Consider the following 24,873-nt stretch of genomic DNA (forward strand, 5'->3'; position numbering starts at 1 on the left):
AAGCATATAGTGGTAACTGCAAATGGATTACTAACACTACTACTTGGTAGAAATGTGACATGAAATACTAGCAGGTGATTAACAAATAAGAGCATGAGAATAGCATTAAGTGAAAAAAATGATTGACTTAAATTTCTGCATGTATTTGCAAATGTTTTGCTGCTGTTTTTTAAGTCATCATGTCATTATGCAACTCTGGTTATTCTGGAACTCATTATATAGACCATGTTGATCTCAAACTAAAAGAGACCTGCATATCTCTGCCTCCAAAATCATGAGATTAAAGGTATATAATACCACAACTAGTGTATTTGATAATTCTTATAGTCATTTATCTATTATAATGACATCCACGTCACATTAAAATAGATGTGGTATTGTAAAATTATAAAGAATAATCAGAATAATGTGAAACCTTAAAAATTGTCGAAGGGAATACAGCACTAGTGTATATAAAGTAGCTGAGTGTTTCATCCCAGGCCTGCAAAGCACAAGGCCCTGTGTTCTATTAGCAACAATGATAAACATTGAGGGAAGGCATGCTATCTGATTCTCCATATCATTATAGTAACAGCAATCGCGGAGTGATAGCTCAGGACACATAAGGTTCTGCTTGTCACTGCCCAATAGTTATACTCTACCTTCCATTCCATGCTACTTTTCCAATTTGAAGAGGAAGAGCTTTCAAAGCTGTTATTTTTCCACTGTCTATTCAATACATGGTTACCACTGCCTCTGTAATCATATGAGAAATGTAGTATCACTTAGGAATATTTCTTTTAAACCAGAAACATATGCACATCCTATATCTTCCCAGACTTGTGGGTTTCTTCTGTTTCCAATTTAATGTTTACTTTGGCATGAAACCATAGTAAGTTAACCTTTAATAATACTTCAAAATAGATCAAGACATGAAGAATAAGGTGAATCATTTCATTAAAACAGTTCAAAATGTACAGCCAGTGAACCTATCCAACCTCATCTGTGCAGATGTAAAGAATTTCACTTATTGACAAGATGCTTCATCCTAAGAGCTGCTGTCACCACTGAGACTCTTCAGGTGACAATGACCAAGAAATATTTGTACCATGTGCATGAGAATTGAGCCACAGGGTGACTCAGAATTCTTGTTCAGGTGAATCCAGAAAATTTGGCTATGCTTGTTAGTCAATTATTTAGAGCACCCATTGTCCAGAGTTTTAAATAATGTGTTTCCTACAACTACTATCTCTGTTTTACTGAGATTAAACTTTTATTTATTTCTATTTTAAAAACAGTGTTATATTTATATGATTGATTGATAACTCACTACATTCAGTTTAGTGAAATAATGAAAAGAAACAATGACCACTGGACACCATAGGCTGAGGCAACTCCTCTGCTCAGATTTGAGAGAATAGTCCACCAAATTTATAATTGGGTGTTTGTCATCAGAGCCATAGGATTCTACACACAAAGGTGTAGTCTGGTAAATCTATGAAATCAAATATTTTTAATATCCTCACTGGTATTATTAACTTAATTTTATTTTGTTAAGGGTTACATGTATAATGGCAAATATAATTCTCAAACTATTTATTTTTATTGTGTTTATATCAATCTGTATTACTCAAATTCTACAGCCTTTCTTGCCTGATCATGTCTCTTCAACAAAGATGTAGAGTCCAATATTAGTGCTGAGGTCACATAATTTGATTCCTCCCTCAATAGTGAACACAGTCTTATTCTACTCAGTGAACAAAAGCTCTGTGTCATATGTCCAGTCCCCTAATCATTCTTTACCATCTTTTGAGATCTCTCAGTTCTTTATATTTACTGACATATCACCCAGAATTAGCATGTCATTAGTGTCTCATAAAAGCCGGTCAGTCAGGAGCTTATTTATCTCTTTTGTGCACCCTTGGTGTAGAAGAGAGGAATTAGGTTTCATTTCTCAATTTTTCTGTTTTCAGAGTTCTCACACTGACCGCAGCAGATCTATATTTCAGTTGCCATATAATTCTTACTATGAGAGACTCCTTCCTTCCTTATTCTGAAAAATCCCCTATGTAGGCAGTTCAAATATAGAGTTTTGTCTAATTTTCTTAGTATCCTCCACTGATCCATGTTAAAAACCCAATGCACATACTCATTCGTAGATGTTTACATTTCTATGGATTACAACTTAGACTTCATGGCTATTTCCTTTTTCCTGTTTATTGATTTTATTTTTTAAAAGAAACAAAGTTTTTCATTTTACATACCAATCCCAGTTATCCCTCCCTCCCTCCCTCCCTCCATCCCTTCCATTCTCTCCACATTCCCCCACCCCATTTCCTATTCACTCTTCAGAGAGGGTAAGGCACATTGCATTGAGGAAGGACCAAAGTCTTCCCTACTATATTTAGGCTGAGCATGGTATCTATTCAAAGTGGATGGGTTCCAAAAAGCCAGTACAAGCAGCAGGGATAAATCCTGTTTCCACTGCCAGTGGCTCTGCAGACTTCCCCAGCCATACAACAGTCACTCTCATTCAGAGGGTCTTGTTTGGTCCTATGCTGGTTCCTTCCCTGTCCTGCTGGAGTTGGTGAGTTCCTGTTAGCTCAGGCAAACTGTTTCAGTGGGTGTCCCCATCATGGTCTTGACCTCTTTACTCATATTCTCTCTCCTCCTACTCTTCAACTGGACTTTGGGAGCTCATTTATGGCAGTTTTCTAATGCTGCATCTGTGCTCCATCTGTAATCCTTTTACATCCTGAATGGTTGGTATAATTTATAACCAACAACTGAAACAATTTATGAGTAATTTCCCATTTCTTATTTCCACTTACAAGACCAGATCATAGAAATACAAGAGGCAAGCACATCTTTAAATATAAAACCTTTTTGTGTCAGAGAGGATCCTGAAAGGGTTAGAGCATCACTAGTTTGATGCAAGCACAGTCACCTCAGTCTGTGCTCATACAGCCATGAGACATGTTCTCAAACATACTCCAGTCCATATCCAGGTTATGTTCCTCACTTGATGTTTTATATACTTCTATGGTATTATGTTGTATGCTTTTGACTGTAGAAAGTTTTCATGTGCGGGGACTAGAGAGATGGCTCTGTGGTAAAGAACACTTTCTGCTGTTACAGAGGACCTGGGATGGTTTCCCAACATCCATATGGTGGCTAAAACTGCCTGTAAGTCTGGATCCCAAAGGTTCACAACTCTCTTCTGTTCTGTGCAGGCAATGCATTCTCATAGTGCAATGCATACATGGAAGCTAAATATTTATGCACACAAAATAAAAATAGATACTAAAATCCTTTTAAACATAAATTTTCATGTTTCAATAGGCAAATGACAAGTTCAAATAAAGCTTTTAATATTTTACGAAGGGATGGGACCGGCTGGCGGCAGAATCAGGCCGCAGGCGGTGAGGCGGCAGATGCAGGCCACAGGCAGCGGGGACTGACTGGGACTGGCGGGACCAGAGCGGTGGCAGATGCAAGCGGTGGGGACTGGCACACAATACAGAGAACAGATCGCCCCACTACAATTAAATCAAAGAGGTGGGCCTTTTGTTGGAGAGGTCCCTGGCAAACGGGGTGCCTGGTCCTGGTCCTGAAGACCCTTCTGAGGGGTGAGAGGGATCTTGGCCCATGGCAGGAGCCAGGAAACAGAGCAAGGGCATTTTGTAAGAGGAGCCCCTGGCCAGCAGGGAAACCTGATCCGGTTTTAAAAGACCCATTAGATAGGATCGATAGGAGGAGATGGGCAGGCGCCATGATACCCCGGGAAACAAAGAAAAAATGATCAAACAGGTAATGGAAAAAGTTCAAGAATTGAAAACTAAAATGGAAGCAAGGAAGAAAACTGAGGACCAGCTGGATATGGAGAATCTAGGTCAACAAGCAGAGTCTACAGAAACAAGCATAATCAATAGAATACAAGAGATAGAAGAAAGAATCTAAGATTCTGCAGACACCATAGAGAAAATTAACACACTGATCAAAGAAAACTGCAAATCCAACAAAATCACATCACAAAATATTCAGGAAATATGGGACAAAATAAAAAGACCAAACTTAAGAATAATAGGGACAGAAGAAGAAGAGTCACAGCTCAAATGCCCAGAAAATATTTTTAACAAAATTACGGAAGAAAACTTTCCCAACATAAAGAAAAATATTCCTTTGAATATTCAAGAAACATACAGAACACCAAACAAACTGGATAAAAAAAATCCCCTCGCCATATAATAATCAAAACACAAAATATACATATTAAAAAAGAATATTAAGAGCTGCAAAGGAAAAAGGCCAAGTAACTTATAAAGGTAAGCTGATCAGACTTACACCTGACTTCTCTACGGAAACCATGAAAGCCAGAAAGTCCTGGATAGACGTACTGCAGAAACTAAGAGACCATGGATGCAAACCCAAACTACTATACCCAGCCAAGCTATTGTTCACTATCAATGGAGAAAACAAGACATTCCAGGATAAGAACAAATTTAAACAATACGTAGCCACAAATCCAACCCTACAGAAAGTAATAGAAGGAAAATCGCAACCCAAGGAATCCCACATTGCCAACACTGCCTACAATAACTCAGGCATCTAGCGACCCTTCTCCAGCACAACTCAAAGAAGGGAGACACACAAACTCTACTACCAAAACCAATAAGAATAACCAGAGTAAACAACCACTGGTCATTAATATCACTTAATATTAATGGTCTCAATTCACCTATAAAAAAAGCACAAGCTAAGAGATTGGATATGAAAACTGGATCCAACATTCTGCTGTTTGCAAGAAACACATCTCAACCACCAAGACAGACATCTACTCAGAGTAAAGGGTTGGGAAAAGGTGTTTCAAGCAAATGGTCCTAAGAAAAAAGCAGGTGTGGCCATACTAATTTCTAACAAAACTGACTTCAAACTAAAATCAATCAGAAGAGATCGAGATGGACACTTTATACCCATAACAGGAACAATTCATCAGGATGATGTCTCAATCCTGAATATCTACACCCCTAATATAAAAGCACCCACTTATATAAAAGAAACATGACTAGAACTCAAGGCAGACATCAAACCATACACACTAATATTAGGAGACTTCAACACAACTCTCTTACCAATGGACAGGACAATCAGACAGAAACCTAATAGAGAATTAAGAGAATTGTTGGAGGTAATGAAGCAAATGGACTCAACAGACATCTATAGAACATTCCACCTAAATAGGAAAGAATATACCTTCTTCTCTGCAGCTCATGGAACCTTCTCGAAAATTGACCACATACTTGGAAACAAAGGAAACCTCCACAGATACAAAAAAAAATATCAGTTTCCACCTGTGTCTTATCACATCACCAAGGATTAAAGTTAGAAAGCAACAACAATGCTACACCCAGAAAGCCTACAAACTCATGGAAACTGAACAGTCAACTACTGAACCACACCTGGGTCAAGGAAGAAATTAAGAAAGAAATTAAAGTCTTCCTTGAATTTAATGAAAACAAAGAGACAACATACTCAAACCTATGGGACATGATGAAAGCAGTGCTAAGAGGAAAGTTCATCACACTAAGTGCCCATGTAAAGAAAATGGAGAAAACATTAATTGGAGACTTAACAGCACACCTTAAAGCATGAAACAGTGAAGCCCACAATGTGAGCAGATCATCCCACTACAGTTGAGCCAAGTGCAAGACACAATCAGGAATAGGCTTTGGGGGACTGGCACGGCGGGGGACCGGCATGGCGGCAGATGCAAGTTGCGGGACAGGCCAGCAAGACAGAGAGCAGATCGCCCCACTACAATTAAATGAAAGAGCTAGGCCTTTTGTTGATGAGGTCACTGGCAAACAGGGAGCCTGGTCCTGGTCCTGAAGACCCTTCTGAGGGGTGAGAGGGTTCTTGGCCCATGGCAGGAGCAAGGAAACAGAGCAAGGGCATTTTGTAAGAGGAGCCCTTGGCCAGCAGGGAAACCTGATCTGGTTTTAAAAGACCCATTAGATAGGATCGATAGGAGGAGATGGGCAGATACCAAGGCAAGAATTCACCCAATAATCTGAAAAAACAACATGAAAACACCAGAACCCAATGATATTACAACAGAAGTATTTGAACACCCTAACACAGAAGAAGTGGAAAAATTGACTTTATGAAAGCAATAGAGTCCCTTAAACAACATGTAAAAAACGCCCTTTTAGAAATGGATGGGAAGTATAACAAAAAGTTTGAAGAAATGAGTAAATATGTACATGATACCCTGGGAAACCAAGAAAAAATGATCAAACAGGTAATGGAAACAGTTCAAGAATTGAAAACTGAAATGAAGGGAAGGAAGAAAACACAAAATGAGGACCAGCTGGATATGGAGAATCTAGGTCAACGAGCAGAGTCTACAGAAACAAGCATAATCAATAGAATACAAGAGATAGAAGAAAGAATCTCAGATTCTGAGGACACCATAAAGAAAATTAATGCACAGATCAAAGAAAACAGCAAAGCCAACAATTCTCAACACAAAACATTCAGGAAATATGGGACACAATAAAAAGACCAAACCTAAGATTAATAGGAAGAGAAGAAGGAGAAGAGTCACAGCTCAAAGGCCCAGAAAATATTTTTAACGAAAAAAAGGCCAGGACCAGATGGTTTCAATGCAGAATTCTACCAGAACTTCCAAGAAGAGCTAATACCTATACTCCTTAATGTACTTCACAATATAGAAACAGAAGTGTCATTGCGAAATTCCTTTTACAAAGCTACAATTACCCTGATACCAAAACCACACAAAGATCCAACCAAGAAAGAGAATTACAGGCCTATTTCACTCATGAATATCGATGCAAAAATTCTCAATAAAATACTGGCTAACCGAATCCAAGAACACATTAGAAAAATTATTCATTATGATCAAGTAGGCTTCATCCCAGAGATGCAGGGCTGGTTCAACATACACAAATCTATCAATGTAATCCATCATATAAATAAACTGAAAGAAAAAACCATTTCATCATTTCATTAGATGCTGAAAAAGCATTCAACCAAATTCAACACATATTTATTATAAAGGTCTTGGAGAGATTAGGGATACAAGGGTCATACCTAAATATAATAAAAACTATTTACAGCAAGCCGAAAGCTAACATTAAATTAAATGGAGAAAAACTCAAAGCCATCTCACTAAAATCAGGAACACAACAAGGCTGTCCATTCTCGCCATACCTCTTCAATATGGTGCTTGAAGTTCTAGCAATAGCAATAAGACAACATAAGGGGATCAAGGGGATTAGTATTGGAAAGGAAGAAGTTAAGCTTTCATTATTTGCAGATGATATGATAGTATACATAAGCGACCCCCAAAACTCTACCAAAGAACTCCTACAGCTGATAAACACCTTTAGTAATGTGGCAGGATACAAGATCAACTCCAAAAAATCAGTTGCCTTCCTATACTCTAAGGATAAGGAAGAAGAGAGGGAAATCAGAGAAGCATCACCTTTCACGATAATCACAAATAGCATAAAATATCTTGGGGTAACTCTAACCAAGGAAGTGAAATATCTATTTGACAAGAACTTTAAGTCTTTGAAGAAAGAAATTGAAGAGGACACCAGAAAATGGAAGGATCTCCCTTGCTCTTGGATTGGGAGGATCAACATAGTAAAAATGGCAATTCTACCAGAAGCAATCTATAGATTCAATGCAATCCCCATCAAAATTCTTCACAGATCTGGAGAAGACAATCACCTTTATATGGAAAAACAAAAAAGCCAGGATAGCTTAAACAATCTTATAAAATCAAGGATCGTCTGGAGGCATTACCATCCCTGACTTCAAACTCTATTACAGAGCTACAGTATTGAAAACAGTTTTGTATTGGCATAAAAACAGAGAAGTTGACCAATGGAATCAAATAGAAGACCCTGACTTTAACCCACAAACCTATGAACACCTGATTTTCGATAAAGGAGCTACAGGTATACAATGAAAAAAAGAGAGCATCTTCAACAAATTGTGCTGGCAAAACTGTAGTCAATCTGTAGAAGAATGAGAATAGATCCATATCTGTCACCATGCACAAAACTCAAGTCCAAATGGATTAAAGACCTCAATATCAGCCTGAACACACTGAACCTGATAGAAGAGAAAGTGGGAAGTGTTCTACAGCACAAGCACACAGGAGACCACTTCCTACGTATAACCCCATCAGCACAGACATTAAGGGCATCATTGAATAAATGGGACCTACTGAAACTGAGAAGCTTCTGTAAAGCAAAGGATACTGTCACCACGACAGAAAGGCAACCCACTGACTGGGAGAAGATCTTCACCATCCCCACAATTGACAAAGGTCTGATCTCCAAAATATATAAAGAACTCAAGAAACTAGACCGTAAAAGGCTAATCAACCCAATTATAAATTGGGGCACTGAGCTGAACAGAGAATTCTCAACAGAAGAAGTTCAAATGGCCAAAAGACACTTAAGGTCATGCTCAACTTCCTTAGCAATCAGGGAAATGCAAATCAAGACAACTTTAAGATACCATCTTACACCTGTCAGAATGGCTAAAATAAAAAACACCAATGATAGCCTTTGCTGGAGAGGTTGTGGAGAAAGGGGTACACTCATCCAATGCTGGTGGGAATGCAAACATGTGCAACCACTTTGGAAAGCTGTGTGGCCGTTTCTCAGGAAATTTGGGATCAACCTACATCTGGACCCAGCAATACCACTCTTGGGATTATACCCAAGTGATGCCCTATCGTGCAACAAAAGTATATGCTCAACTATGTTTATAGCAGCATTGTTTGTAATATCCAGAACCTGGAAACAACCTAGATGCCCTTCAATGGGAGAATGGATGAAAAAATTATAGAATATATACATATTAGAGTACTACTCAGCAGTAAAAAACAAGGACTTTTTGAATTTTGCATGCAAATGGATGGAAATAGAAAACACTATCCTGAGTGAGGTAAGCCAGACCCAAAAAGAGGAACATGGGATGTACTCACTCATATTTGGTTTCTAGCCATAAGTAAAGGACATTGAACCCATAATTAGTGATCCTAGAGAAGCTAAATAAGAAGGAGAACCCACAGAAAAACATATAGACATCCTCCTGAATATTAACCTTCATTAGGCGATGAAAGGAGACAGAGACAGAGACACACATTGGAGCATGAGACAGATATGTCAAGGTCCAAATCAGGAGCAGAAAGAGAGAGAGCATGAGCAAGGAACTTAGGACCGTGAGGGGTGCACCCACACACTGAGACAAAGGGGATGTTCTATTGGGAACTCACCAAGGCCAGCTGGACTGGGTCTGAAAAAGCTAAGGATAAAACTGGACTCGCTGAACATAGCGGACAATGAGGACTACTGAGAACTCAAGAACAATGGCAATGGGTTTTTGATCCAACTGCACGTACTGGCTTTGTGGGAGCCTAGGCAGTTTGGATGCTCACCTTACTAGACCTGGATGGAGGTGGGTGGTCCTTGGACTTCCCACAGGCAATGAACCCTGATTGCTCTTTGGGCTCATGGGGGAGGTGGACTTGATTGGGGGAGGGGGAGGGAAATAGGAGGGGGTGGAGGGGAAGAGACATAGATCTTTAAGAAATTAATTAATTATTAAAGAAAAAATATTTTACTAAAATTCAGTGTCCTAAATGTGTTCTGATGTGAGCAGAAAATTGTTCCATCTTCCAGTATCATTTCATTAGTTCATGATGGACTTGATGTTTATGATGCCACTAGAAATATGCATTGTTATCACTGAGGGGTAAAGCCTAGAGTAGAAACTACAGATGAATTACTAACCCCATTACTCTTAGAAAATGCAACATAATTTACATGTGCATGAGAATAGAATTAGGTGACAAGACTATTTAATTTAAAATTCTGTATATTCCTTCTACTTCTTATGTTGATGAACTAATTATAGTATCATTTATAATGTACTCTAATAGAGGAAATGCATGTGGGATATCTACAAATGAAATTTGTAAAACCTTAAACATTGTCCACACTGAAATAGAGATCTAAATGTGGAGACAAATGAGGTGAGTGGTAGAGCCACGGACTTCCATGTGGAAGGCCCTGTGTTACTTTAACAGCAATGATAAACTGTGGGATAGCATGAAATGACATTATGCCTAACATCTGAGTATGACTAAACCAGAAATTGAACTCAAGCACATTTGGACCTGGCTGTCATTGCCTGGTACTCATACTGGTACTCTTCTATCAGTGTTATCTTTCCTAGTTGAAAATTGAAGTTTCAAACAATCATTTTACCAGGGGTTAGTCAATCCCAACACAGTTACTGTAACTATAACTCATAAATGTATTCTTACATAAGAATGCATTTTACTCCAGAATCAGATTCACATCCTGCAACTTCCCATGGTTGTGTGCTTCTTATATTTCCATTCTTATATTAGTGTGGGTGTGAAACCCTGGTAAGTTCACTACGTTCACCTATAATAATAACAATATCCACAAGGTTAGTATACCTGTGAGGTAATGAAAACAGTCACATTGAGTTGCTACCACAGTCCTTCAACATCTTCACAGATGGGCTGTTTTACCCTACAGTAACCTACATTCTCCCTGAGTGAGGGACTTACATTACAGAAAGAACCAATGATGACTGTAATAAGGTTAGGAACACTTAGCTCTCTCTCACTAACCTCTTTACTATGTAATAGTTCTTGTGCCTTCCCTCTCTGTTACACAGATCTATTTCTACTCCAGATTCCAATTGTCAGACATGATAACTTTCCCAGGCCTCTTCATTGCTGTCTCTGCAGCACCCTCTACAATATAGTGTACTCACCTGGCTTCCAACCTCTGCAGTGTGGTGGGTTCAGTGTACAGATCCTGACTTCATTGTAATCTGCAATGTCAGAGAGGAAGTCAGTTCATCCTAAGATAAAGGTTTGAAACTCTGTGACCTCAACTCCCTACAGAATGATAATTTTGATATCACCTGCACTGGCACTGACAGTGTGGCTTTGGGAGACAAAATTATTCTTGAACTTTTTTTCCAGTTGCTAATTAAAACCAAACTTAAAAGTTTCTTGTGAATATCTCTAATGACATGAGGTGTTTTGAAGAGGCAGTATGTTTTCTTGATCCTAGAAGGTTGACTGGCTCTCTAGTGGAAAGTGCCATAAACTTTGAGTTCAGATTCAGGACAAATTTACAGAAGAATCCATGCCTCATTGGATCTAGGTTTCTTTGACTGATTTCCATACAATAAATATACTTGTTTTTTTTTAAAGATTTAGAACATTTTCTACTTAATGTCTCTGAGTTTCATACATAAACATTTCTTTTATTCAAGTCCATCCTCTATTAGCTTCTTGCTAGCAATAGCACTAAGACAGCATAAGGAGGTCAAGGGGATTCAATTTGGAAAGGAAGAAGACAAACTTTCGTTATTTGCAGATGATATGATAGTGTACATCAGTGACCCCAAAAACTCCACCAAAGAACTCCTACAGCTGATAAATACCTTCACTGATGTAGCAGGATACATGATCAACTCAAAAAAAATGATTAGCCCTCTTATACACAAAGGATAAAGAAGCAGAGAGGAAAATCCGAGAAACTTCACCTTTCACGATAGCCACAATAGCATAAAATATCTTAGGGGTGACACTAACCAAGGAAGTGAAAGACCTATTTGACAAGAACTTTAAGTCTTTGAAGAAAGAAATTGAAGAGGATACCAGAAAATGGAAGGATCTCCCATGCTTTTGGATTGGGATGATCGACATAGGAAAAATGGCAATTCTACCAAAGGCAGCCTATAGATTCAATGCAATCCCCATCAAAATCCCAACAAAATTCTTCACAGACCTTGAGAGAACAATAATCAACTTTATAAGGAAAAACAAAAAACCCAGGAGAGCCAAAACAATCCTATACAATAAAGGTACTTCTGGAGGCATTACTATCCCTGACTTCAAACTCTATTTCAGAGCTACAGTAATGAAAACACCTTGGTATTGGCATAAAAACAGAGACATTGACCAATGGAATAGAATCAAAGACCTGAATATGAACCCACAAACCTATGAACACCTGATTTTTGACTAAGGAACTAAAAGTATACAATGAAAAAAGAGAGCATCTTCAACAAATTGTGCTGGCAAAACTGTAGTCAATCTGTAGAAGAATGAAAATAGATCCATATCTATCACCATGCACAAAACTCAAGTCCATATGGATTAAAGACCTCAATGTAAATCCAACCACACTGAACTTGATATAAAAGAAAGTGGGAAGTAGTCTGCAACACATGGGCACAGGAGACCACCTCCTACGTATAACCCCAGCAGCACAGACAATAAGAGCAACAATGAATAAATGGGACCTCCTGATACTGAGAATATTCTGTAAAGCAAAGGACACAATTAATAAGACAAAAAGGCAGCCTACTGAATGGGAGAACACCTTCACCAATTCCACATCAGACAAAGGACTGATTTCCAAAATATATAAAGAATTCAAAAAAATTAGACAGTAAAATTCTAAATAACCCAATTTAAAAATTGGGGTACTTAAAAAAAATAAAAATTGGGGTACTTGAGGCAGAAATGTTTTTCAATAAAAATAAATAAAAAATAAAAAAAAATAAATAAAAATTGGGGTACTGAACTAAAAAGAAAATTCTCATCAGAAGAAGTTCAAATAGCCAAAAGATACTTAAGTAAATGTTCAACTTCCTTAGCAATCAGGGAAATGCAAATCAAAACAGCCTCAGATACCATCTTACACCTCTCAAAATGGCTAAGATCAAAAACAACAAGGATAGCTTTGCTGGAAAGGATGTGGAGTAAGGGGGACACTCATCCATTGCTGGTGGGAATGCAATCTTGTACAACAACTTTGGAAATCAGTGTGGTGGTATCTCAGGAAATTGGGAGTCAACCTACCTCAGGATTCAGCAATACCATTCTTGGGAATATACCCAAGAGATGCCCAATCATAGTACAAAAGCATTTGTTCAACTATGTTTCATAGCAGCAATATTTGTAATAGCCAGAACCTGGAAACAACCTAGATGTCCTTCAATGGAAGAATGGATAAAGAAAGTGTGGAATATATACACATTAGATTACTACTCAGTGGAATAAAAACAATGACTTCTTGAATTTTGTATCCAAATGGATGGAAATAGAAAACAGTATCCTGAGTAAGATAATCCTGACCCCAAAATGATGTGGGAGTTTCATATATCAATCTGTTGATTTCATTGGTTAAGCAATAAAGAAACTGCTTGGCCCTCATAGGTTAAAACATAGGTAGGAGGAGTAAACAGAACAGAAGGCTGGGAGAAAGAAGCTGAGTCAGGGAGTCGCCATGATTCTCCCACTCCAGGCAGACGAAGGTTAAGATCATTCCTGGTAAGCCAGCTCATGGGCTACAGCAGATTATTAGAAATGGGCTAGTCCAGGCGCAAGAGCTAGCCTAGAAGAGGCTAGATAGGAATGGGCCAAGCAGTGTTTAAAAGAATACAATTTCCGTGTAATTATTTCGGGTAAAGCTAGCTGGGTGGCGGGACACAGCCCGCCGCTCCGTAATACAACAGAGTGGTGCCCGACGTGATGGACTAAATGCACTTAAAAACTTGAGAAGGCTTAAAAATAAGGGAGAGAGTTTAACACAGATTTTTGCTGTTTGTTGGTGGCATGCTGTAGAGAGATTTCCTGATTCGGCATCAGCAGCAGAAAAAAAACGCTGCGTCATTTTAAAGCGCGGCTTCTTGGGGCTGTACTGCCAGCGTGAACTCTGGCTTTAAAGCATTTCAATGGATTTTATGGGTCTGGATGTTTGTGTTCCCGCTTGGGATCGGAAGGAGAATGCTGTGAGACCGTGCTGATGGCCCAGCACTCCCTGCCTGCACCTGGGCAGAAGGCCGAATCAGGCTTAGGCAGGCAGAAGGGCATGGCGTGTTTTCAGACTGCACAGTGTTCTGCGCGTCAGATTTGGTTGTAACTTGGATAAAAAGAGTTTCTGTGTTGCATGCTCAGTTTCAGAATTAAACTGCTGAGTGCGGCTCCAATGTGGACTTGCTGTGTGCCTGGAACTGTGCGCAGCTCAGGGGCACCAAATAGATCTGAGACAGGAGCAACTGCTCTGTGCTGAACTGTGCTGGTCCCCAGGAACTACCGTAATTACTGTAATAACAGCACAGTTAAGGTTTCGACTGGGCAGGACACAGACGGTACCGTATTACCTGTACATGGTGCAACTTAAGTTTTTAAGAACTGCTTAACATTTTAAGAAATGCTCCTGGATAGTAAAAAAAAATACAGATTCACAATAAAACAGATTCAGACACTGTTGGATGAATGTACGTAGGCTTGGGAGAGAGAAGAAAATGAATATAAAGAATAAAGTTAATGTCTTAAAAAAGGGGTAAAGTCTTTAAAGAGACAGAGTAAAAGAAATAAAGAAAAATAAGCCATGTAAAAATGGAAAATTCACAGAGAGTCTGGATTCTTTGTATTATTGTGTTTTCTTTGAATCTTTTGACTGTAAAGGAGCTAAGTACAGACAGACATTTCATTACATGGGCTGCCAAGCTAAACCAGAATGGATATAAGGGTATTACGATTTCAAAATTTGGGTCTAAGGATATGATGCTTTGGAGAGGGTCTTCTTTTGTTTTCACAGAGGCCAGAGCCTGTGGATTGCATCTATCCTGATATGGTATGATAGATCACGACCTCCCAAAAAATTCCTGTGAACACCCTCAAAAAATTACTTCACTCAATTGCCAACTGAGATAAACCTGGCACACAGGTTACACCCTAAATGATCTGATTAACAGCGCCCCCATTCAGCAGGAAGCAGTTTGGAGAGAAAAAACTGCGCCCATGTTCCCAAAATATTGTTTATAAATGTTCTTTTACATTTAAGGGGGGGAAATGATATAGGTATGAATAATTTGCATTGGTATGGATTTTAAGGTCAATTTTGTTATATGTATATGTATTTCTGATCTTGATTAAGGTATTGTGATTGTGTAGTTCATTTTTTAAAATGTAATGTATAATTAGGAAATATAGGTTGTTGATGGATAATCATAAATAAGAGTCAAGTTTGTAGTCATGTTACTTAGATTTTCTAGATATATAGAAATATATTTCAGATAGGCATTCTTCATATCTCTCAAAGGCTACAGAATATGGCATTTAAAATATTTTAATAACTTAGGACTTTTCATGACAATAAGATATGTCTGCTCCTGGCGGCACCAATCTACTTCGAGAGTAAGATGGGCATCGAAGAGGATCCTTATGGAGTTGGACAGGCATTTGGGCAAGAAACTGCTCTTGCCTGGACTGTTGCATAAACTGTACACAAAGAACACGCAGAGAGAGGACTACTGAACTTGTCTAAAGGTGAGATGATCTTTCGGGGTTCCTGACTCATGAAAGAGTCTGCGAGACATTCTGCAGGATACAGCAGAAAGTGAATGAACTGTCTTTGGAATTTCCTGCTTGATGAAAATGTCTGCTGGATACTATGGGCCTAAAGGCTGAAGATGGATGCCCCAACGGTACAAAAGAACTTTGGGTGACTGTCCAGGCAGCGAGATGTCTCTGTCATTTCTAGAGTTTTTTTATTTCTTGTTTACTTAGGTAGTATTATATCCTTCTGGAGTCTTTGATGGAGTTGAAGAATGGATAGATAGTTATAGTGTTCCTTAGTTATGATAAAAGATAAAATAGATATAAATATTGTAACTGTAATTCTTGCTTGATAACTGTTTTGCTATATGTAATTTTGCTATGTTAAGTTAAAGCCTTCCTTTTTTTGTTTAAACAGAAAAAGGGGAAGTTATGTGGGAGTGTCATATATCAATCTGTTGATTTCATTGGTTAAGCAATAAAGAAACTGCTTGGCCCTCATAGGTTAAAACATAGGTGGGAGGAGTAAACAGAACAGAAGGCTGGGAGAAAGAAGCTGAGTCAGGGAGTCGCCATGATTCTCCCACTCCAGGCAGACGAAGGTTAAGATCATTCCTGGTAAGCCAGCTCATGGGCTACAGCAGATTATTAGAAATGGGCTAGTCCAGGCGCAAGAGCTAGCCTAGAAGAGGCTAGATAGGAATGGGCCAAGCAGTGTTTAAAAGAATACAGTTTCCGTGTAATTATTTCGGGTAAAGCTAGCCGGGTGGCGGGACACAGCCCGCTGCTCCGTAATACAACACCAAAAGATGAATATGGTATGTATTCACTCATTAGTGAACTCTAGCCATAAACAAAGGACATTGAGCCTATAGTTCACAAGCCCAGAGAAGCCAAATAATTAGGTGAACCCAAAGAAAAACATATATAGATCCTCCTGGAAAATGGAAGCAGACAACATCACCTGGCAAAAGTTGGGAGCACGGGGTTGGAGGTGGGTGTGGGTGTGGGGGAAGGGGAGACGGGGAGAGAGAAGGGAGAAGGGTAGGATTGGTAAGAACTTGGGGGAGTGGGAGGGTTCATATAGTAGATATAGGAGCAGGGAAGAAGATATCTTCACTAAGGCAACAATTTTAGGATTGTCAAGAGACTTGGCTCTAGTGGAGATCCTAGGTTTCGATTGGGATGTGCCCTTCTAAGTCCTTGGATAGCAGAGGAGAGGGTGCCTGAACTGACCTTGTCCCATAGTCACACTGATGAATATCTCAAATATCACTATAGAACCTTCATCAGGCTGGCGATGGACAGAGACAGAGACCCACATCAGAGCACTAGACTGATCTTCCAAAGTCCAGTTGCTGAGCAGAAGGAGGGAGAAGATGAGCAAGGAAATCAGGACCGTGAGGGGTTGGTCCACCCACTGAGGCAGTGTGCCTGTTCTAATGGGAGCTCACCTAATCCAGCTGGACCGGGACTGCATGAGCATGTGATCAAACCGAACTCTGAATGTGGCTGACAAGGGGGGCTGACTGAGAAGCCATTGATAAAGGCCCTGGGACTTTTTTCTACTGCATGTACTGGCTTTTTGGGACCCTAGTCTATTTGGATGCAAAGCTTCCTAGTCCTGGATGTAGGGGGAGGGCCTTTTACTTCCCATGGGGCAGGGTTCCCTACCCTCTTTTACGGAGGGAGTAGGAGGAAGGAGGGTGAGTGGGGGAGTGGGAGGGAAATGGGAGGAAGGAAGGAAGTGTAAATTTTTGAATGGAATAAATAAAAAATAAAAAAATAGAAAAACAAATGTAGTATTATACCGACATAAAAACTGACAACAGAATAATGGAAAAAAATAGCCCATAAATGTATGATTGGCTGACAAATCAACAGTTTCCAAGAATACACAATATGTAAAGAGAGTGCTTAGTGCAGGGAAAATTAATATCTACATAGAACCTCATGAAATGGGGCTGGTATCTAACACACATAGAAATCAATTCAAATCAGGTAAAAGAACAGCATGTGCTATCTAATCTATGCAACTGATAGACTATATCAGTGTTATGTGTCTCTCAAGGAAGCTAGATCTGTCTACCTCCAAGATGCCCTCTAGTTTGATCTACTTTGTTTTTATTTTTTAACTTGGTGGTGTGTGTCAACTTTTGAGTTATCTCTATATGGGTATTCAATTTCCTCAGCACAAATTGCTTTTGGTTGAGAAATTATTATAAGTAGACACTGCGAAAGCATTTTTTCTCTGTCCTTTTCTTGAAAGGGTATAGTGAAGAAGCAGTATTTTAAATTAATACGTATAAGAAGTCATCCTCTTGGTAATAGCTAAGGGAGAGGAATTCCAGAGTAAAGAGAGCCCATAGGTTGAATAACCTTTTTGACAGCTTAGAGCTGTCACCTTTCTCCATTTTCCAGATTTTAAATACTGGTTGATTCTTCAATATGGTAAGCATCTAGTTGCTGCTGTACCTGCTTGTCTTTTATTAAAGGTTATTGTTTAACCCATATGAGTTTCTCAGTTAACCATTTATTTTCTTTAATTTATTAGATTTTTAAAAATACCAATTCAAGTTCTCACTCTTTGACTGTCTTCCTTGCCCTCCCCACCCTCCTCATATCCCACCCCCATCAAATCCTCAGAGAGGATAAGGCACATTGCTTTGTGGAAGTTCCAAGACACTCCCTAATATATCTAGGTTGAGCAAGTTATACATCCAAAGAGAATAGGATCCCCCAAAGCCAGTACATGCAGTAGGGATAAATCCTGGTGCCACTGCCAGGGGCCCCTCAGTCTGCCCAAGCAACTTGACTGTAAACCACATTCACAGGGTTTAGTTTGGACCTATGCTTGTTCCTTCCCAGTCAGGTTGAAGTTGGTGAGCTCCCTTTAGCTCAGGTAAACTGTTTCAGTAGGTGAACCCATTATGGTCTTGATATCTTTGCTCATCTTCTCATTTCTTCCATTCTTTAAGTGGATTTTTGAAGCTTTGTCCAGTGCTTCAATGTGGGTCTCTGCCTCTGTTTCCATCATTTTCTGGATGAAGGTTCTATGGTATTATTTAAGATATTCATTAATCTGATTACACAGCAAGTCAAGATAGGGCCCCTTTTCCTCTCTTGCTTAGGGTCTTAGCTGGGGTCATCCTTGTGGATTCCTGGGAATTTCTCTAGAGCCAGATTTCTGTTAACCCTATAATGGCTCCCCCAATCAAGATATTTATTTCCTTGCTTTCTTTTCTGTTCATCCTGCATCTCAAATATCCCATTCCCTTGAGTTCTTCTCAACCCTCCCTTTCTCCCCTCCACTTCACCTTCTACCCTCTCTTCCCTCCAGTCCCATGGTCCCAATTTTATCAGACAATCTTGTCTGTTCCAATTTCTAGGTGGACCTATATATTTTGGGGGGTTCACCTTATTACTTAGCGTCTCTGAGATTATAAACTATAGGCTCAATGTCTTTTGTTTATAGCTAGTATCCATTTATGAATGAGTACATACCATATTCATCTTTTTTGGGTCTGGGTCACCTCATTTAGGAGAGTGTTTTCTAATTCCATCCATTTGCATGAAAAATAAACAAGTGTGTGATTACTGGCTTATAGGTTTATATATGTGCAACTTAATCAGATTCAACTCGTTTCCTAACATTTGTGATGACACTCACATAGATTGTCATAGCATGAGATTCTACATTTATCCACTAATATTCCCAAATTTTCTATTTTCAGCCCTTTCTACCTTCACTTTGTATTGATTTTTATTTGTCTGTTTTTAAAACATTTATCTTTATTTTATTAACTTACACAGTAACATTAGTCCTTAATTTCTTTGTCAAAAATCAGGTGTTCCTAGGTGTGTGGATTAATCTGGGTTAATATTTGATTTGATTCCATTGGCCGACCTGTCTGTGTAAAGGTATATATCATTAGGAAATTGAAATATAATAGATGGCTATGGATGGATAGGAAGATGGGACAGGAGCATCAAGTGTTTATAGAGAAAGATAAGCAGGACAATGAAGTGAAGGCAATTTGGATCCTCACCTTACTAGACCTGGAAGGAGGTGGGAGGTCCTTGGACTTCCCACAAGGCAGGAAACCAGGACTGCTTTTCAGGCTGATGAGGGAGGGGGACTTGATTGGGGGAGGGAGAGGGATATGGGAGGCGGTGGAGGGGAGGAGGCAGAAATCTTTAATAAATAAATAAATAAATAAAATAAAATAAAAAGAAAAACACAGCTGAAATTAAGGTCCATATATGGTGTGTTTGTGTGTGTGTGTGTGTGTGTGTGTGTGTGTTGATCTAACTGAAATTGCCAAATATTGGAGAAGACAGAGTCCCACCTGATCATCTCTTGCCATCAACAGAAGCCTTCTTTACCATGATTAGGTTACATCTATTAGAGTTGTTGGCCAAAGGGATCCCACAGGCATCCCCAAGCAAACAAGGATGTTGCCAAGAATATAGTTTTTGTGCACAAAATAATGAAAGGGTCCCGCTGATAAAGAAAACACCTATACATCACTTTGAATATGGAGAAGCTGAGCTAGTGCCTACATAGAATCTTCACCCTCATGTTATAGTATGGTTGTTATAGGAAGATATTCTGAAGACTACCAGAAGAGAAAGGTAATCACCAAGCAGGCCCTAAACTGTGCAGTGGTATCCTAACAACAATATATGCTAGAGAAATTGTGGTACAAATCTTGGGGAGTAGAAAAACAAATATCAGATTTGACTTAAGGCTAGTTCCACAAGAAGAAACACAATACTCAATATTTATTTGGATATCAAGAACAAGACACTAAATAGCCCAGGGATCAAGAGTAAAATCCAGTAATACTGGTTTAAAGAAAAGTAACAATAAAATGACTCCTAACTATAGACCATTAACTTGTTCAATCAGTATCACAGTAGTTTCCCAGTACAGCAGAGGAAAACAAATACAGAGACTCGCAGCCAAATATTATGTAGAGAGAGTGAGAGACCTTGGAATTTATAACCTTGTACGAGATGTCTCTAAGAAATGCCTTCTCTCAAGCCTCATGGAACCCTAAAAAGAAGAGGTGGAAGAAAGTAAAAGAGCAAGAAGAAATTGAAGACACCAAAAAAAAAAAACAACTCTCATAAGAATGCAGAGACTTTGGAAGAATGTATCTGAACTGCATGGGGCTGCACTAGTTATCGAAGCATATTTTATAGCTTTCAGGTTGTTTTTGGTTTCTTCTGGATTTCTGAGTGTAGGGATACATGTGTTTCTGATTCTTAGGCCTTCTCTTTGGCTCTCTTTCTTCTGCCTGTCTTCTCTAATTCCAATTGTTAGTTTTTGTTTGATGTTATTTTATTTTATTACTATCCCTTGGAAGTCTGTTCTTTCCTCGTGAGAGACAGAAAGGAAGTGGATCCAGATGAGAGGGCAAGTGAGGAAGAACTGGGAGAAGAAGAGGAAGAGAAAATGACAACCACAAAATATTATGTGACAGAGAATAATCTGTTTTCAGTACAAAAAAATTTTAAAAATGTTAACTATAGACCTAATGCAATGCCTTTTTAAGTTATGGAGCCATATTTTATAGAGAGAAAAAGTATAAGAATTAATATAAAGCCACAGAACACCACAAATAGCTAAGGCAATCCTAAGGGGTAAAAACAAGCTGTAAAATCATAAAACACGATATTGAATCACACCAAAGAGCCAAAGATAAAGACAGCTTGATATTGGCATAAAACAGTCAAACAGAGGGAATAAAACAGAGAAGTCAGACATAAACTGTGAATACTGTGGTAACCTAATTTATGGCAAAGTTTGATGTAGTAATTTTAAAAATGATTCAACTAAAGAGAACTCATATTTGCATAAGTCCAGAGCAGAATTCTGAAAGGTATTTTAAGAAGTGTCACCAATATACTCAAATCAGAGAAGAAAGAACAAGCAAACAAGGAAAGTTATATTTCAAATTCTTTGGAGGTCAACAGAGAAAAAAGGCTGAAATAGTTTTCTAGAACTGGTGCAGGAGAAAGTAGTTGTGGATGGACCACAGTCTCCAAAAGCACAAGGTTATAGACAGTCATGATTTTAGTTTCATTGAAGTTAGATAGTAGGTTACTCAAGGTGTCTGTGAAATCACCAAGCAATGAAGAGGCCCTGATAGGATGGAAGCAACACGAAGTTCAATTTTATTGCTTTTATTAATTGGTTGGCTAGCTCAAGCGGATGTCACGTGGGAAATTGGAAGAATCTAGGAGCAATAAATCTTATTGAGGCTACTAATTCAGCAGCTGAAAAAACTCCCATATTCATTTTGGTTAATCTTAGAAAGACAAGTTGCTACCTATTTAACTTTCTTTTTTAAAGTTTTTTATTATTTATTTATTTATTAAAGATTTCTGTCTCTTCCCTGCCACCGCCTCCCATATCCCTCCCCCTCCCCCAATCAACTCCCCCTCTCTCATCATCCTGAAGAGCAATCAGGGTTCCCTGCCCTGTGGGGAGTCCAAGGACCTCCCACCTCCTTCCAGGTCTAGTAAGGTGAACATCTAAACAGCCTAGGCTCCCACACAGCCACTACGTGCAGTAGGATCAAAACCCATTGCTATTGTTCTTGAGTTCTCAGCGGTCCTCATTGTCCGCTATGTTCAGTGAGTACGGTTTTATCCCAGGCTTTTTCAGACCCAGTCCATCTGGCCTTGGTGAGTTCCCGAAAGAACATGCCCATTGTCTCAGTGTGTGGGTGCACCCCTCACGGCCCTGAGTTCCTTCCTCTTGCTCTCTCTCCTTCTGCTCCTGATTTGGACCTTGGGGTCTTATTTAACTTTCTGTATTGACCTTCCGAGGATGACGGGTGAGCAAAACACTGAATCCCACAGAAAACATCTTCACCTATGCATTTACAATAAGATTAAATTAATTTTATTTCTGATCCATTTGAAACTAAGCCTGAACACAATGGAGTAATGATTCATAAGAACAACGGGTCCAAAAGAAGGAAAACACAGAGAAGTGAGGCGAGTCATGTTCACTAGCCACCAATTGTGATTATGGAAAAAAGCAAAGCAGCCTCGTAATACGGATGAGAGAGTATAAAAAACCAGAAAGGTAGATACCAGGACCAGGATGTTCTGGGTTGCTCTGGATTCAGGCGACATTCTACTTGAACCATGAGTGCTGCGGATCTGTTGAACCCTTTGCTTGTGTCTATACAGAATGCCAATCATGGATCCACTGGACCAGGCCATGAGCACAGAAAGGAAGACTTCAGGGCAAACCACCAGTGATGTATAGAGTGAGTCACTGATTTCTTCAGGCCCTACAATAGAGGAGTAACCATAATCTCGTTTTCTTGTCACATTTTTGCTATTAAGTTTGATAGATGAGTATAGAAAGAAAGTAAAATGTACTAACATGTAGAAGACCCAGAGGAGGGAAATGAAGCAGCCAATAGGATTTATAGCTTTGACTTTATTATACTTCCAGCAGGATTCCCTGGATTGAATGGTCACAGCCTGGAAGACACTCAAGAGACAGGTGGTGCCAATGGACACACTACGGCCAAATGATTGAATATATAATAGGAACTAACATCCAAAATCACTCACAAACTGCTTCAACCCAAAAGCTGCCAATGTATGGGGCACTCCTGAGGAGAGAATGATGATGGCATTGGCTGTCATTAGGTTCATGAGAATCAAATCTGTGGGCTTTAATGTGCACGCTCTGTAGTAAAGGATTACGTAGTAGAACATCAGAAAGAAATTTCCCAAAATTCCAGTTATAGTTTGTGATAAGAAAGTAATTCTGATCACCATAATCCAGAAGTCCATTCTGTGATTCAGGACAATTTCCTTTAGGTTACGTCCTTGCTATTTCTGTGGTCAAAATGAATAACAACTAATGCTTGTAGCCTGTGGTAAAAAAGAACACCTTTAAACCATGGAGCTTCTGATTAGCTTGAACAGAGGGTCCTTTAAAGAAGATCTTGTCCCAGAACTTGTGATAGAAGAAGCCACTTTGTGTGTATGTCTCTATGAATCTGCTCAATAACTCAGAATGCACGTACTGATGGAAGGAGAGCCGTTAGTTTTAACAGAAAATCCAGCATTCAGGACAATATTATGCAGGCCTGTGAGAAACAATGATGAGTGACAGCCCATAAAAACAAACCCAGTTCCAGATATTTTGATATATAGATATTTCCTAGTCCTTATGTAAAAGAAGACAAATTCACTATTAACCATATTACTTATATATATTGATTCTTATTGTATAGCTCACTTAAAATTAAAATATGAGCAATTTAAAATTCCTAATACCACTCAGAATATATCTATGGTCTTGTGACAGAGCAGTTTCCTTCATCTTGTCTAAGGTGAACCCATGTTTGGTTTAATCTGAAAGTGACTCTCCCTTGCCTATCCCCTCCATGAATATTACTTTTCTAGAAACTGGGGGTTGAAATGTGTACGTAACTTCATGTTTTGTATTGTGTTAAACTGCTTTATTCCTTTGCTTCCCCCTGCCAGTTGCCAACAAGGATAGAGCCTTTTGGGGTTCTTTGCCTTTTAAAGCACTCTTTAAAATTCATCTGAGGTAGCTCTTTGAGAAGCGTTTCTTTTCAGGTAGTTGCTTAAGGCTGACTCTCAATTTGGACTTTGATGTTCCTGACTGGTCTTTGGGTGCCAGCCCCACAATTGTCTTACATAAGATTTTTTTTAAGAACACAAAACTTATTTGATGATGGTTCAAGTGAAAACTTACATCATAATAATTTAAGATCTATATCTTATAAAAATTCACCACACACATTGACAACACATGCATGTGTGCACACTCAAGTCAAGGCTGTTAAGAAGTAGGGACATGAAGTGGAATGAAATTTCACAAGATGTACAAAAAATAAGAATAGGCAAAATATACCTGGACAAGTGTCAATGATAAGAACAATATCTGACAAATGTTCAGTGTCTCTATTAAGACTGTGTCTGGAATAATCATGTACCACCCTTAAGTCTAGAGTGGAAATGAGAGGAAGGAAGGCAGTGGGTTAGCCAACTCATCAGTGCAGTAAGAGGAAACTCTCAGGACACCATTCACTATTCCTGTGAAGAAGGTGTCTGCAAACCCTTCTCTAACCAGGTAAGGTTCCCCTGCAGAAGTAGGCAATAGCAACTGTGAGTCAGCAACAGGCTCAACCAAGCATCCCCAGGATGGGCAGTGTTGCCTTTTCTCACTCAACAGCCATGCAGGGACAGCCTCCAGGATGCGCAAAACCTGGAGAAGAACTGGCAGTGAGGCTTGTGATCTGAAGTTTAAACAGAGTGGGTACATGAACTGAGACTTTAGGAATTTTCAGGTACTTACAGTCTCCCTTTCTGCAAGCACTGGTATTGTAGGACACCCTAGGAAATGGCTATAGCAGAAAAGAAAACTACTCTATTAAGTGATG

The 24,873-nt window shown here is 39.1% G+C and overlaps 1 pseudogene; it reads right to left on the bottom strand.

Moving 5' to 3' along the window:
* Positions 1 to 22,318: 22,318 nt before the first annotated feature.
* Positions 22,319 to 23,260, bottom strand: LOC121449859 (annotated as a pseudogene).
* Positions 23,261 to 24,873: the final 1,613 nt, after the last annotated feature.

Source organism: Microtus oregoni, unplaced genomic scaffold, assembly GCF_018167655.1.
Source record: "Microtus oregoni isolate MIOR12 unplaced genomic scaffold, Mior012 000006F_ref0000085, whole genome shotgun sequence".
NCBI classification, from domain to species: domain Eukaryota; kingdom Metazoa; phylum Chordata; class Mammalia; order Rodentia; family Cricetidae; genus Microtus; species Microtus oregoni.